This window comes from Musca autumnalis, unplaced genomic scaffold, assembly GCF_047663935.1.
Source record: "Musca autumnalis isolate F117 unplaced genomic scaffold, ASM4766393v1 scaffold_2, whole genome shotgun sequence".
Classification (NCBI taxonomy): Eukaryota; Metazoa; Arthropoda; class Insecta; order Diptera; family Muscidae; genus Musca; species Musca autumnalis.
This window is the reverse complement of record NW_027411755.1, coordinates 151,291,604-151,309,373: the sequence shown is the minus strand read 5'-3', so window position 1 is coordinate 151,309,373 and position 17,770 is coordinate 151,291,604. Positions and strand designations below refer to the sequence as shown.

Here is a 17,770-nt window from a genome sequence, read left to right as displayed (position 1 = left end):
ATTAACAACTTGTGTGTGCATGAGTTTTCCTTCTTTGTTTTTGTTTATTTGTTTTTTTTTCTTGTGCAAAACCTTTGACGTAAAAATAATTTATACGCTTAAATAAAGAAAAGCGATTCAGAGAAGAAAAAAAAACACACACACAAAATAATAACAAAATAGTTGATAGTCATGAATGTGCATATGCAACTAAGGCAGCAACATTTTTATGTCTATGATATTTTATACTAAGACGTCTTTTTGTTGAATAAACAAGAGATTTTCAATAATAAGTAATGCACTTTAATGCTGGCAAAGGATATGTGAGGATGTAACTTTTAATAGTTAGTTTTTTTCTTTGAATTTCAAGAGATGATGTTTCAAACGATGGTCCCACTTCCATGGCGGCACAACAAGTGGTATTTGTGTAGCCAACACCATTGGCACTGGAAAATGACAGCATAGTTTTCATTTGGGATTTTTTGCGTGAATGCCTACAATGCATCTTCAAGTTATCGACATCTTTTAACTGCCGTGGCACAAAACACAAGTATGTAGTAGCAGGTCTCTATGTCATTGTCACATGCAACCGTATTGAACTTTGTCAAATAATTAAGCTATCAGCGAGAGTTTGCTACATACATACAAATTAGAGTGCTAACCTAAAATTTAAGGCTTCCCAGTTGTATAAAAGGAGAATATTCCATTATAAATAGGAAATGGAAATATGGGGTTTTCTATAAATAGAAACCTCTTCCAAATGTACATTATATAGTTAGAAGCTTCTTTGTACAGACCTTCTATAGCTAAGAACCTCTTTAAGGAAACCTTCTTCAGATGGAAGCTCCTTTACAAGGGTATTCTACAGAAAAAAACTTTTATAAATGACCCTTTTACAAATGGAATAGCCTTCGAAGTAATATCGTCGGTGTCATGCCTAAGTTTTCCATACGCCATTTTTGACTTTTTGAGATACAGGTGGTTTCAAGAGTTTTCCGGTGCGTTATTTCTGAATTTTTGGTCGGCTTTGGCCAATCTGCACTAGTTTCCGAGATATCCACGATTCGACGCAAAAGCTTAAACTTTATTTAGTTATGAAATTAATATTTTAAAAACTTACAAACTTAGAAACACATTTCAAAAATCAGAACTTTAATTTTCCATTTAGAAGTTTGTAATTTATTGAGGCAAAGATGGAAAAATGTTTTTGTCAGTAAATGTGGATATGGAACAAATCGGCAAAAAATCAGTTGAAATAAGTTCGCTGACGATTAGACAACGACAACTTTCTTTAATTCCCTGTTGATTATTGGAGATTCCAATCGAAATATTGAAAAAAAAAAATAAAACATATTATTAAAAATCACAACAAAGACATAGAACAATTAAGACGAGACATAAAGCATGCAACAAAAAATGTTTATGAAACAATGTGTAGAAACATTACCCTTAACAGAAGCAATGCAGGTTGCAAGTAATTTAAAATCGAAACCGAGTAGGAAAATTTCATGTAATGGTATCAGAAACGAAATTTATGAATTCAAGGATCTATTCAATTGGATAGTTAAATTCGGTTAAATACGTACAAAACGCATAGAAGAAAATAATGTTATTTTACCATATCGTAAAATTACATTATGTTAAATTCAAAAGCCATGCACTGAAGTGTGACGACAAAAATGTCGTATCTTGTTGTATTTATGTCTTTGTCACAACATCGATTTTTATTTGTAAAAAGCCTATAGCCAAACAGTACGTCAAGCATCAACATTAATAAGGCGAACGATAAATATATCCTATATACTATTATTAATAATTCTAGTCAAAAATATAAAAAATTTTCTTTAGTCAGCTCCACGTTGTTGTGACGCAAAACTTTAAAATGCGATTATCTCAAAAAAAAAAAAAAAAAAATGGCGTATGGAACACTTAAGCATGACACCGACGATATGTACTTCATAGAAAAGGTCCTTCAATGGGATCCTTTTTAGGTTAAAATCGCTTCTAAAATCGGAATCGTTGAAATCTGTAGAAGAAGTCCTCTTTAAAGGATATACGTCTATTAGTGGCGTCTTCGATAGAGGTCTTTCAAAGGGGGCTTTATTAACAAAAAAAAAAAACCGTAGTTGAGTTTTCTATCTATGGAAGGAAGAAATTTCATTATGAATCTGTGGCAATGGGATCAGTTGAGAACGGCTGGATCGATTTGGATATTTTTTTTTTTTTTGAAATGTTCGTCATACCCCAACATCGGTTTTTATGCAAAGAAAATTTGACCACGCCCACTTTTACGCCCACTCTTTTTCAATTTTCAATTTTAATCTTTTCTACATAAACTACTGAACTGATTTTCCTGAAATTATCGTGGAATGTACAGGGATGCCCCCGGTGAAAATTGGCTACATATTTCTTGAATTTCGGAACTGCGGGGTACTTCCCCTATACCCTATTTCTTTAAAAATGATATATGTATATAAATAAAAATCAAATATCGTCCGTCGGTAATGGTATCAGTTGAGAACGGCCGGACCGATTTGGATAATTCTTTTTTTTGAAATGTTCGTCATAACCCAACTTTTACGCCCACTTTTTAAATTTTCAATTTGAATCTATTCTACAAAAACTACTGAACTGATTTGCCTGAAATTGTCAGGGAATGTACAGGGATGGCCCCCGGTGAAAACAGGCTACAAATTTAATTTCGGAGAGGGCGGGGAATTTCTCCTGTACTCTATTTTACGAATGTATCGGTTTGGAAATTAACTTGCGAGACAATTGTGGTTGTATTACCCACCTTAACTACTTTTTTAGGATCCAAAGACTTGACCACGCCAGCTTTTTAAAATATGTTACATCTACAAAACTACTGAACCGATTTTCTGTGAAATTTTCAGGGAATGTACAGAGATGGCCTTCGGTGGACATAGGATGCATATTTGCTTGAATTTCGAAAGGGGCGGGGTACTTCCCTTTGCCATATTTAAAAAACACCATATCTTTAAGAATAAAAATCAAATGCCGTCATAACCCAACTTAGATTTTTATGGAAAGAACATTTTACCTCGCCCACTTTTTTCAATGTTCATTTCAATTTAAAGTTTTTCTGCAAAAACTACTGAACCGATTTTCCTAAATGTCAGGAGATGTACAGGGATGGTCCGCGAAAACAGGCTACATATTTTATTGAATTCCAGTGCAAAAATTACGCTGTATCGCTTAAAAAATGTATGGATTAGCCTATAATGTAGTACTTCTTTGGGACCTAAAAACCCGACCACCGCTGTTTTTTATGTTTAAATGTTATATCTCCAATACTTCTGAACCGATTTCCATCAAGTTTGCAGCAAAAGCTCAATGTTTGCCGTTGTTATGTGTATTTTATGAATTTCGGAGGAGGTGGGGTACCTTCACCAAGCCTTTCTTTTAAATGCTATATGTATAAGCCAAACCTGTGATTACACTGTCCGACAGCCAAAATTACACTTGAACCGGACTATATACGTTTGAAAATATAGGCAAAATGGAGTAAAATGACATTTTTAATTTTTCGTTTTCTCATCGTTTTGACCATTCAGAGGTCAAACAAATTTCAAAGGTCAACATTTTTCAAAAAAATATTTTAAATTCTTGTAATCGTCGTACGATGATGGTATTGGTGTCATATTAAAGATGAGAGTATAGGCTTTATATAATAATTATAAATTATTGCATTCCAGGATAAAAAGGACATTAAAAACTTCCTTGAAAAATTAAGTCAAAAGTGAGCATTTTGGCAGGCGCATATCTTCTAAACCGCGAAGAAATTTAATTTGTTCATGGAGACAAAGTTATAGCTCTTGTCATAAAGAATATAAATTCTGGACACATGAAATCCACCAAACCTCATCTTCATCATCTTCTATAACTTTTTCTAGGGGTTTGACCTTGGCGATTTTGAGGTTTGGTCGATTTCATTTGTCCACAATTGATGTTTTTTACGACAAGAGCTACAATTTTGCCTCCATGAACAAATTAAAATTCTTGGCGGTTTAGGAGATATGCGCCCGCCAAAATGTTCACTTTTGACTTAGTTTTTCAAGGATATTTTGGTGTCCTTTTTATATTGGAATGCAATAATTTATAATTATTATATAAAGCCTATTATCTCATCTTTAATATGACACCAATACCAGCATCGTACGACGATTACAAGTATTTAAAATATTTTTTTGAAAAATGTTGACCTTTGAAATTTGTTTGACCTCTAAAACCTCAAAACGATGTGAAATCGAAAAATTAAAAATACCATTATACTCCATTTTGCCTATACTTTCAAACGTATATAGTCCGGTTCAAGTGTAACAAATTTTTTTGAAAATTGTCGGACGGTGTTATATAGGTTTCAGCATAAGTTTTATGAGGCAATGGGGTTGTGTGTTAGAGCTGGTGAAAAATCGATGGCGCTATCAATAATATCGATTATTTTTTAAAAATTCAATATCGATAGATAGTTTTGTCTATCGATATTATCGGATTAAAAAAATTTAACCTAAAATTCATTGAAACAAATAAAAAATTCGTGACTTTTTGGTTTTGTGGATGTGAGAAAGTAAGTCCGCATTCACACGTACAAAATTTTCCGAAAAGTAAACTGTAATTTTGTGTACTTTTATTAAATAAAAGTAATTGTTTTTTCTTCTTTATATTTCTGTGAACTACTTGTGCAAAATGTCAACAAATGCATAGACATTTCCGCCAGTTTCATTTCCAAAATAATTGTGATGACAAATTAGCGATAATATCGATAGCTGTCGATTTTTTAAATGAAATATCGAAAATATCTAATGTCGATAGCTTGCCAGGTCTATTGTGTGTACCCTAGGTACATATTTGGAACCGAAATACCGGACCACGCCCACTTTTTTAAATATGTTATATCTTGAAAACTAACGACGACGTCCACTCTTTTCAATACATTATTTTTTCCAAAACTACTGAAACTAATTTCATGCAATTTTCAGAAAATGTTCAGGAATATCCCGTGGTCCAAAATGCTATATATTTGTAGACGTATTTCTGGAGCCTATTGTTTTATAATCGCTATAGTTGCTAAACTTATGAGTGCATCGGCTTGCAAATTAATTTTCGATACAACGGTGGTTGCGCCCCCGATCAGGAAAAACGCTATATTTACAAATTGTCCTTAAATGGTGAGGTTCAACGGTTCATCAGCCATGAAAAACTAAAACATATAAGTCACAATAAGCGGGAGAATTATTGAATTATTGCTTATTGATAATTAGATCGCTTTAGGATAAAGACAGTGGACATGGACGATAATAAATCCTAAACAGCATCAATGGGCGAAAAAATCCGACAGTCCGTAAGAGAAAAGAAAGGTTACAGACAAAATCTTTTGGTAAATTTAAAATCCTTCTCGGTTTGACAATGGACCGAAGAAGTGAGGTAGAAAACACCTAATTTTGAATTGTCAAGCATAAAGTCCATTAAAAGTTGTCATTAAATCTCATTACGAAGGGTCAGCAACGCGGACCGGGGTCTGATGGTAGTACATAAAAATAAGGATATTTTATAAATAGAAACCTCTATTAAAAACACATTGTATAGAAAGATGCACCTTGGGAGAAGCCTTCTATAGATACAATTTGGTACTTCATTGACAAACATTGTAAGATCTACCTGGAGAAGTAACATAGCCACACTTGTCTTATCCCAGCAAAAAAAAAACATTACCAAATAATTATAGCACTTTTTGGTAGTCATAACTACATACAAAACCCCCTACTAAACCATTATTTTAACAAAGGCATGTCGCTCTGAATGGTCACTTGAAGTTCAAAAATAAGCTAAAAAATAAATGTTCTATTTTTAGAACAGTTGAGGTAGAATTTGTTTTCAATTTCAACACACTACATATTTTTATTTTATTTTTCTCTCTGCTGGATTTGATTTCGCGAACTTCTGATTTGTAGCCGAACACATACAAACTGTCCCACGTACGTACGAACATTAGGGGCTGTTAAAACGATTACATGTGCAACACCAACTCTATTTTGTTAACAAAAACTCGTGTGTCGACGGTGAGCGTTGAACACACAACCCTCGGATTCGTAGCCGGACACACACGCTCTATGCCACCATACTCATTACTTAGTAAGGAGCAATGTAAGTAGTTATTTTTGTCTACATTACATTGCGGTGGGTTACATAATGACTGCCGGATCCGAATTTTTGCTGGGATGGCCTGCGATCTCTCAACGTAGAACCATTTCTCCTCGCTCACTCGGTAAGTTAGGGATGAAAATCACTGTGGGGATTATTATGACGGGTCACTATTGGGTTTGATCTGTTACATTAGGATGGTGCGACAATGGCGAAGATTCACAAATTATAGGTACGGTCGAGCATCAGCAGCTGCCAACAAGAAGGCACAGATTACTGGGTGGGCAACCCAAGTGTACATATTTCTCCTGCTCATTGCTAAGAATAATGTCCTTCTACAAACAACTAACTGTAATGTATTAGACTACCATGTGGCTGATCCTTTTCGATTACGTATTTATACCCTATACCACAATGTGGAAAAGGGTATTATAAGTTTGTTTTGGTAAAAATTCATGTAACACCGCGAAATATTCGTCGGAGACCCCCAATGTGGTATACCAATCTTCATATCTCGACGAGATAAAGCGATTTTGAGATGTCCGTCCGTCCGTCCGTCCGTCCGTCTGTCCATTATAAATTGTAAACACGCTCCAGGCCGCAATTATGGACCGATCGTCACGAAATTTTGTATGGAGGTCGGGTTCAGATCAGAATAGATCCCTATTCTTATTGGTGATGATCGTCAAATATTTAGTGGGTGAAATGGACCAAAAACATAATATTTATCCAATTTTCTAGCGGCTCTGTAGGTCTCAATAATAGTCCGATCAACGCGTAATTTTAAATAAGGTAAGAGTATATCCCAAAGGAGAAGCTTGCAATTTGAGATGGCGATCGGATAATATTTAGAGGGTTAAATGGACCAAAACTTTTGTGTGAAAATTGTGCAAATTTTTAATATACAGCTTATATCTTAATTCCTGGAAGTGACATTCTGGTCATGTGAGATATACTTGAAAGTGGAACGCTTGACCTTTCAATTGATGCCAATTATGCTGGTGTGCATGATCAGATAACAGAGTTACAGCCTAATATATTCCGTTATTTGTTTGTAGTGTAATAATAAACTCGGTGGAAGTCGCAATTGTACATCAATAGTCACGAAATTTTGCACCGGGTAAGAGTATAGGTCGAAAAAGATGCCTACAATTTTGAATGATGATCTGATATTCTTTATCGGGTGAAATGGACCATTACTTTTGTATGAAAAATATAAAAAATGTATTTTTGGTCGATATTTTAATTCCTTGAAGACATATACATTTCGCAAAGTAGCCTACATATGGATAAAAACTACTGACCTATCCTCTGATGTAAATTGCAATAAAGTGTTTGCTAGATAACGGGCCTACTACCTAATATATAATGCGTTCTGTGTAGAGAACCACATTTTTATCCCATGCTACATATTCACTCTCCAAAAGTTTATGTAACACCACGAAATATTCCTCCTAGACCCCTTATTTAGTATGCCATAATTCATATCTCGACGAGATAAACCGATTTAGCGATGTGTGTCCGTCCATTAAAAATTGTAAACAAGCTGAAGGCCGCAATTATGGACCGATTGTAACGAATTTTTTAAGAAGGTTGGGTTCGGGTCAGAATAGAAATGATTAGTTTTTGGTGATGATAGTGAAATGTTCAGGAGATGAAATCGACCAAAAACAAAATTTTAACTAATTTTGTAGCGGCTCTGTAGGTCAAAATAATAACCCGCAAAATTTTAAGCAAACTTTTGTGTGAAATTGGTAAAAATTTCAATAACGTAGCGGTTAAATAACGGAAGTAGTACTACATAAGTGGGTTTAATTACATTTTAGTTTGTGTGAACTAAATTTTCCTTTCCTGCTACAAAAATGTCTTTGTCATGCTAGATAACTTTTTGGTTTGGTCATAAGTATTAAACATTACATATCTGATATCTGGTAATTAAATTTTCACAATCATTGAAAAGAAGTTCCGTGGAGAGCTATTGTCCATGAATAGTGGTATAGGGTATCCCATGGTCGGCTCCGTCCGACTATAGACTTTTCTTACTTGTTTTGTTTTGTTTTTTTTTTTTTTGCTGAATTTATGTTATGTCTGAGGCACAACAACCTAATGACGTCTATTGTAAACAATTACATTATTGTTTTTATTTTTATATACATTTTTTTAAGATCAAAAGAGTCACATGAATCCTAATTGTTTTGTAAATACATATATGAAAATATTTGTTAGTTTGCCAAAATGGCATAATGTCGTTTAACTATGGCATGTCAAAATTTTTTTTGGTTTTGTTCTCATCTTCAAAATCAATGGAAATTCCCATTAATTCAGTATCTATAGTTGGATGTGTTATGACGACATATTGTTAGGATTTATGATTAAGATTAATCATTTCCTTTGTTTTGTATAAAAACTTAGCATTGCATTCCATAACCCTGATATTGAATTTTTTTGTTAACCACCACTGCTGTCTTTTAATTACTTTTTATAGTGAATAGCTCTTCCCAAACTTTAAGGTAATAATATTTTCAATATGTTTTCAAATAAGGAAATGATTTTTTTTGCAATTTTTGTACACATATTCCTTCTATTTAACACATTTTTATGTTTCCAAAGGGATGTTAAACTGTTCCAATATTTGGAACATCTTGACATTACATACAATATACATATCAGGAAAAATGACTAAAATTGTCTTTTTCATTTCAAAAAAATCAAAAAAATTGTTTGATACTACATCAATGATTTTTGGTACATAGATTAAGAAAAAATCAGCATTCCAAATCTGTTTTCGTTACTAACTTTGATCGTTGCGCGCAAAAGATATGACCGTTTTAATTATGATAATTAGAAAAAATACTAAAAAAATCGCGGCTTAATATAGTTAGCTGTTATATCCTATTATCGTTAACTGAATTCGTAACCTTTGCGATGATGCAAAAAATAACGGCGAAGTCTCAATGGATTCGCGAAAAATCAAATTTGTTAAATAATTTCACGTATTTACAAACATATTTTTGAAACAATAGCGCTCATAGTTACGAAAAATATATAAAAAAAATTATAGCAGCATCCAGACATTTTGAGGAATAAAATGAAACCTAAGTTGTGGAGGTTGGAGCTATAGTATTCATGTTATTTGCACAAATACGAAGAAAATATTATGAAAAAATTAAAATCATATTATTCTAATTTTATTTTTTTATGGTTTTATAGGAAAAGTTGGAGAAAAAATGTTTGAGTTTTTCGGCATTTTCGTCAAAATTTCACGCAATAATGATGATATTCCGTTGTAACAAATTTTTCGCTTATAGTTTTCCTATTGGATAATATTATTAGAACCTTATATTATATCACAAGGAATTACAATTGTGACATAACGTTAAAATAATGTTATATTGAATATTACAACATTTGAGACGCCTATAAACCGCGTAATTATAAAAATGACATGATGCGCATCCGATTTTCCAACACAGCGAATCAATCCCTTTTATTTGATGTACAGTTTGTCAAATTCTATTTGGCGGCCACGATGTAGCATCTGCTGCATTTAAGGGTGCAAAATACAGTAAAATGGTCATAATTTCCGCGAAGTTCATTTACATTTTATGCGCATCCGATTTCAATAATCACCATTAAAAAATACGTCCTTCTATGCCGTTTCAATGCGATCCATCAAGAACCGTGGATGTAGCATCGCACTAAATTTTTAGAAAAAATCTATTATATCTCTGGATTTACGAGAGTTTTTAAATATCTGTTTTCGCGCAGTTTAAACACGGGTATCGATCTATTTATTTAAGTAGAACTGACACATCCAAAACGCGTTTTTATATGCGATATTTTCAAAATAATTTTTTGCAAATTTTCGAAATTTGAGGGGTATCATATCCGCCGATCTAGTGGGTGGATTTTTATGCATCGTGGCTTGTTAGATTCAGAACGTAAAAAAACTAAATTTACGCGGGTTTCCACGGAAATCGAATGACGTTTGTAAATTTTAAACCAAAAAAATAGGTTTTTGAGAAAAATTTACGCACAAAAATTTCGTGTTTAGGCGCAGATTACTGTGATTCTGTGAGGGCTACACCCTCATGTTATACATTAAAAAATGCGAAATCGCGAGTACTACAATCCAGTAATAAGCTTTTATGGAAATCCACCTGCGCGTCCCGATTAGAGCAAAAATTCAAAAAACCCCATTTTTCAGGTTTCAAAATGTCAGCATCCGTTTGAGGTAGATACAGTGGATATATTAAAAAATCATACATTAGAAACTTCAACTCAGAAGTGTGTTCTTTAACTTCTCCTTTGAGCATTAAGCTCTACATTGTGTTGTAAAACCACTAATTGGAAAATAACATAATGAAACTCGTTTATTTCAACAATTTTTTTCCGATTTTTTTACATTAGTACGGCCACAGCTTCCGCTCAAATTATTATTTTAAGAAACCCCTCGGTGAATCGGTCTAAAACAGTTTATTTTGTCGAAATGCGGTCAAAAGTTATGGTATAGTAAAACTGATCGCGAGTTACAATACCCCATATCTCAGTTTCAACATAAGTTAATTTTCTACAAAAAGCTTGATATGTATGTATTTTCAAATATATGTTTTACATACATACACCTTAAACAAATCGAAACCGAAACATAACAACCACCAAAAAAATATTTTTAAAAATATTGGCTCATATTGACGAACATAGAGAGGAGAATACACTCGTGATTTGCAATTACCATAAATATTGCTTAAAACAACAACAAAAACCATTATAGCAAATAATATAAAAACGCTAAAGAATGCACGTGGTTATTATTTTTAAATTTAACCAACAAAAATATCGTCGAACAAATGCCGACAAAATAAAGAACAGAATATGCCGCCACACTATGCGGTATTACGACAAGAAAATAACTAATGACGTTTGAAAAAAGAAAAATACTAGGAAAAGATAATGAATGCTTTCATGCTTGACACGCCGAAAATTATTACAAAATATTCAAAAGAATGTACAACAAAGTGGGCAACAATTGCAATAAGATAACTATATCAAACTCAATACAAGAAAATATCTGTGGTTCGGTTTTAAAAAATCTCTAATAAAAGTGACATTCACATACATATGTATGTATATAGGCCACCTCTTTCATAAAAACATCCACACATCGATTTTCTTCTTATTTCAAATGCATCTGAATTTGCCTATTGCAAGAAGAAAATTAACGACGTAGCCAAAAAAATCAAAATGTTTATGACAAATACTGAGGCCATTGACGCAGGTGTTTTGCACCCTGCCGCTTGCCCTTGATTTGCCTTGCCACACAACCTGCAATTATTTCGAAATGAATAAAATATTTAATTCGGAGCGTATTATTCATATCCTGCATCATAATATCACATTGATTTAGTGATGACAATGACGTTTTCTGTTTCACTGTGACGTCGTTTTTGCAAACACAAACATGTAAGTGTATGTGTGTTGCTTGAATCATCAGTTATAGATATTTGTGTTTATTTATATATTATTGTTTATGAAACAAATAAACAAAAATATAATCAGCTGAGTGCATTTTCAATGACCTTGCAATTAAAAAAGGATTTAGTTAATCACATTTATGAGTACGGAAAGGACCTATGTGATTATTGGCGTAGTTAAAGAGATTATTTATGGGAGAGATAATAATACATTAGGTGAGTTTCTGTAAAATTTGTAAAATATATGTGACTTCTTCAAAGAAATAATTAAAAACTAAAGAAACAAAAAATATAATAAAGTATCAGAAAACGTTCTAAAATTCTATTGTGCATGTAAAAGTTAATCGAAGATTGACTTCCATTTACATGACAATTTGAAGAACTTTTTTTATATCGAAGACCACAAGAAAAGTCTTCTTCATCAAATAGAAGACTACCTGGAATTGTGTATTTTATAGACAAGACTACATGAATGGACCATCTTCAAAAAAAGATCCCCCTAAGCGTTCTGTATAAAAGTGGCCATCTGTTGTTGTTCCGTATATGGCTTGTTAGAAAATAATCTTGATGATGTCTTCTCATTAGGATACCTCATGCTGAGGCTTCTGAAAAAGAAAACATAAACCACTTAAGGATATTCTGCTCATGGAAAAACAATCTGAAGCGGCCTTTTCTATGTAGAGGACCACATGAGGGAGGCATTGGTCTTCCTTATAACAATGTCCTCTCATGTCCGCCTCTATATACACAAAACCATTGCCAGAAGACTCTTAAGTGTGTTGTTTTTACAGAAGACCCAGCATTGGGACTTCTAAAAATGACTTCCAGAAGGCATCTTCTGTATACAGACAACCACCTGATGATCACCCGAAGGGGCCTTATACAAATAGAAGACCAAATGAGAACGCCATATGAAAGAATATACGTTATATAAAATATATGTGCTGTTGTCTTATTTATGTAGAAGAATTTCTTTATAAAACGGACTTTATAGTGGAGTTACTAGTATACAATAGAGGTACATCTGAGGGAAACTTTTATAATTGGGAGACTACCTAATGTGTTTTTTATGTTGTAGACAACTTGAAAAAGTATTCTTCGTATAGAATACCATCTGAAGGTTTATTTTTAATATTTGCAGCCGATGGTGGGGATTCTGTACAAGGGAAACCACTGGAAAGGGTCTTCTGTATAAAGAAAAGCCAACTTTTGTATATAGAAGAACAATAGGTACATAAAATTTCCTCTGTGTAAAGGGGGGTCCTCTGTGTAAAAGAAAACCTGAAGGCCTCTTTTGATGATCTTTGTGATCTACCTGAAACTGTAGAGTCTTCTTAAAAGCAGGAAAGCACGGAAAAAACTTTATGAAAAGTTTGCAAACGTTTCGTTTCGTACTTTCCATAAGAACAAAACGAAACACAACCCAAGTTGACCGAACTCGCTCTTTAGTTTCGTTTTGTTTACATTCGTGAGTGGGGACAAAACGAAAAATAAAAGTTCTCAACAACTCATAGAAAACGAAACCGTACAGTACACACTACCATCTTTTGCAAACGTTTGGTGGTTGATTGAAACATCCACCGCAGTTTATTCCAAGAATGTTGATGCTAGCTTATAGATTTGTTAAGCAATCAAATGTGTGTGTCTGAATGTGTCATTGATAATTTCGCACAGCAAACGTTTGGAAGCGATTCATTTTATTTCGTTCGTGAATGAAACAACCAAGGTACATTTCAGCAATCGTACAGTTTTGTTCTTCTTTAGTTGAACATTTTGTGCTTTTGTTTTGAGAACGGAACGATTCAGAAAAAAGAAATGTTTGTGTCTTTGTGTGAATTGTACGGGAATAGTTTCGTTTGTTTGCGTTCATTGCTTAAAACAAAAACAAGTAAAACAAAGTTCAGTTCGTCCGGGCCGAACCATAAAATATTTTGGACTAAAATGGAATAATAAGTTTCCTGAAATGCCTGAACTAGTTCAAAAATATATCTAAAAATCTAAAAATATGTACCTATGTGGACGATTTTTGGTGGAGAAGTTTGGGGACAAACCTCAAGTTTAAAATGCAGCTAGTTCGGTTGAAAATTATAGCTAAAATCTTCAAAATACCAAAAATCGATATTCCAACACATGGACCTATATTCAAGATTTTTGGGGAAGAGGTTTCAGGACCACTGAGAACCTCAAATGTCAAATTATTACCGAAACGTGGACCGTGGTACTTGATAACCTCAATTGTCAAATTTCATCTTATTCGGTCAGAAACTGTAGCTACCTTTATATCGGGGCTATACCAAAACATGGAGCTGTGTTGCTGATTTCTGAAAACTATTAATAAACATAGATCTATTCTGACGATTTTAGGTGTAAAAGTTTCGGGACCTCAAATGTAAAATTACAGCTAGTTCGGTCAAAAAATTTAGCTATAATCCTCAAAATTCCTTAAATCGGGATGCACCGTTATATGAGCGCTATATCTTGGCAATTTTAGGTGGAGAAGATTTTTGGTCATTGAGAACCTCAAATGTTAAATTTCAGCTAATACGGTCAGAAAATGTAGATAAAAGCCTCAAAATACTTTAAATCAAGAGATACCGTTATATGGGGGCTATACCAAAATGTGGATCTATCTTGGCAACTTTTTGTGGACAAGATTTTTGGTATATGAGGCCTATAACAAAACGTGCACCATTTTTGCTGTAGAAGTTTGTTGACCTCCTGAAACTCCTAGTGCCAAATATATATATAATATATATATATATATATATATATATATATATATATATATATATATATATATATATATATATATATATAATGGAATTTACTGGTGAACATGTTCGTCCAATAATTTTTCACAAATTTTGACGTAGATAATCACCGCAAGAGTGTATCGATCAAATTTAATCTTTGTATGTCGATAAAGGACCATCCTATAGGACTATGAAGAACTGGTTTAATGAATTCAACCGTGGTAGGCACTCGCCGAAAACGGAGGTCGTGAGGGTCGCCCAAAATCGGTGACAGAAAAAGTATGCCGTGCACGAACGGATAATTCGAGATCGCCATGTTAAATACCGTGAGATAGAGGCATCCTTGGCCATTTCTTCCACCAACTAACATTTGATATTGCATAAACACCTGACCGCAAAAATGGATTTTTATACCCTCAGCATTTATGCTAACGAGGGTATATACACTTTCATACGGGCAAAATGTGCCTCATCGAAATAACGGGTTTAGACCCCTAGTATGTTTGGACGAAATGTGTTTCAGACAATTTGGAGTTGATATAGCCATGGCCGTCCGTCTGCCTGTCTGGATGGCTGGAGCGCACGATAACTCTCGAACGGATCAACCGATTAAGTCCAAAATTTGGCTTTTGTAATATTTTGTCCAAACTTAGTTTAAGTTCGAAGATGGGTTATATCGGTCCACTCCTTCCGGTACCTCCCTCACAAAAGTTCGAAAAAGTTTGGAAAATTTGTGCCCACAATAACTCTTGGAGGGAGTAACCGATTTGATCCATACTTTCCACATCGTTAAATTTCTACCAGACTAAGATGAGGTTTCAGTATGAACTCAATCGGTCCACTCCTTCGGGTACCTCCCACACAAAATTTCGGAAAAGTTCAGTTTAGGACCTGCTCTCGAATCGCTATGATTTTTGTTGTGACAAATTGTATTCACTGTCCCCCATACGACGGTACAAGTTTCATCAGGGGCAAGTCCATACCTTAATCTTAAAGGTGCAAAAAAACCCTATGACACCATGTGTAGTGGTTGGAGCGCAAGATAATTCCCGAACGGATCTGCCGATTCGCTGCAAAATTTGGCCTTCGTAATATTTTGTTCAAACTTAGTTTAAGTTCGAAGAAAATCCATATCGGTCCACTCCTTCAGGTACCTCCCCCACAAAAGTTCAAAAATGTTCGGAAAAACTGTGCGCACGATAACTCTTGGAGTAACCGATTTGGTCCATACTTTGCACATCCTAATATGTCTACCAAATATAGATCAGGTTTGAATATGGATTATATTTGTCCACTACATTAGATACCTCCACACAAAATTTCGGTTACATTCGCTTTAAGACCTGCTCTCGAATCACTTTGATTTTTGTTGAAGCAATTTGCATTCGCTGCCTCAATTAAGACAGTTAAAGTTTTTTTAGGGGCAAGTCCATACTTCTTGAGAAAACAGCCCGAAACGTGTAAAAACCCCTACACCACCATATGTAGTGGCTGGAGAGCTCGAACCGAATACTGCGTTCGTCCACACTTTGGATACCGTAATATTTGGAATATTAGATGAAATTTTAAGGTGACGCTTATAGGTCCACTCCTTCGGTACCTCCCCCACAAAAGCTTGAAAATATTTGCTAAAATGGTACGCGTGATATCTCATAAACGCAGCAACCTTGGGTACCACTCACACAAATGTTCAAAATTTTTGTGGGGTTAAGGGTTTGTTCGAGGAAATTGTTACCGAAGGTTTTCCTAGTGGCCCTGTTTACAGCGATATTATGTTTGTCGTAGGCAAGTATGGTGCAAAACCCCTATTATCGCTATCCCCGCAAATTGTTGAGCTTTAATCCAATCCATACTTTTTGCGGTTCATACTCCCAAAATTTTGGAAAACAAAATAAATACATAAGTTTTTTTGGGAAAAAGTGTTTGTCTCCACACAGGCTGATGGTATATCTCTGTCGGCGAAGCCGACTGATACTTTTTTACTTGTTTTTTGTTAGACCCAGCAAAATGATGCAATCGCTCAAAAAGGCTCCTGTGAATTGGTTCAAAGAAATTGAGCATAAAATCGATCGCGGTGCTTCAAACAACGTTTATAAGATCGTCACAACAAAGCAGAAATCGGTCGTTTGCGTCTTCGAAAGCGAGCCAAATCGAACGAAAGTTGCTCATGTAAGAAGCACTGACCGTGTGGTCACTATATGGCTTGAGAAATATAGGACGGTTAATTCTAAGTGGTACACTATAATTTGTTTGCCTGAAGTCTCCTGAGAAGTTCGAAAAACGATAAAGAGAAGACAAATCATTCTGCATCATGACAATGTGGGCTCTCACACATAAATTCAAACCAGCTCCTGTTTGACCGGACAAAACGTGGAATTGATGGGTCATCCGTCGTACAGGGATCCAATGACTTCATTTGATTCCAGCACATTAAGAAAAAAGGCGTGGTCAACGATTTTTGTTGCCTGAAGATGCTGTAAAAGCTATCAAAAACCATGTTTTTTATAGGTTTGAGCGCACGAAAAAGTATATAAATCATACTGGAGACTAATTAAGAAAACAATAAAATCGTTTTTTGATGGTAAATATTCGCGTTTTTATTGTTAGGCCAGATAGTTATAGTTCAGCCCTCGTAGAATGTGGGGAACCTTTTGAGTAGTCTTTGATATATGAAGGCCGCCTGAAGAAACCCTTTAAAGAAGAATATCCCCGGAATGGGTCTTCTGTAGAATATCTCCGGAATGGGTCTGCTAAAGGGTCTCCAGTGTGCCTTTTGTATATAAAATTCCAATACAATTTGTCTTCAATTTACAGAAGGCCATCTGATGGTGTCTTTTGTATGGAACAGACCATACGAAGGAATTTTCTCTCTATAGAAACCCACACGCAGTGTTTTTTGTGTTAGCAATTTAATTTATACATTACAGTTTAAGTTGTCGCGTATTGTAAAAACTTCCGAATGGTCAATAAAAAATACGAGCTGACGATGTCTTATGTTTATAAAACACAATCGAAATTATATACTAGACCCACTTTGGAGATAGTTTGAAAAGGTATTTTTTATGGACAAGACACCTTTAGATTGTTTCTTTATGTAGGAGTAACTCGAAGGGGTCTTCCGAGTTAAGACAATTTTTGGGAGTTTTCTGTATACAGAAGTTTACGTAAAACGGGTGTTTTTTATTTAGAGAACCCATTAAAGAATTTTTTTAGTAAAAAATCTTCCCAAGGTCTTTTGTATATAAGACAATTTGTAGGAACTTCCTGTATTCAGAAGTCCACCTGAAACGGGTGGTTTCTAATTAGAGGACCCAGTAAAAGATTTTTTAGTACAATATTTCCCCAAGGTGCAAAAGAGTCTTCTTCTTTTTTTGAAGACCAACCGCAGATCACCATGAAACA

The 17,770-nt window shown here is 34.4% G+C and overlaps 1 protein-coding gene across 2 annotated transcripts in view; it reads right to left on the bottom strand.

The window, feature by feature from the left end:
• Positions 1 to 17,770, bottom strand: part of Hr38 (Hormone receptor-like in 38) — a 214,961-nt gene that overhangs the window by 195,624 nt on the left and 1,567 nt on the right. The gene's annotated exons all lie outside the window — the stretch shown is intronic.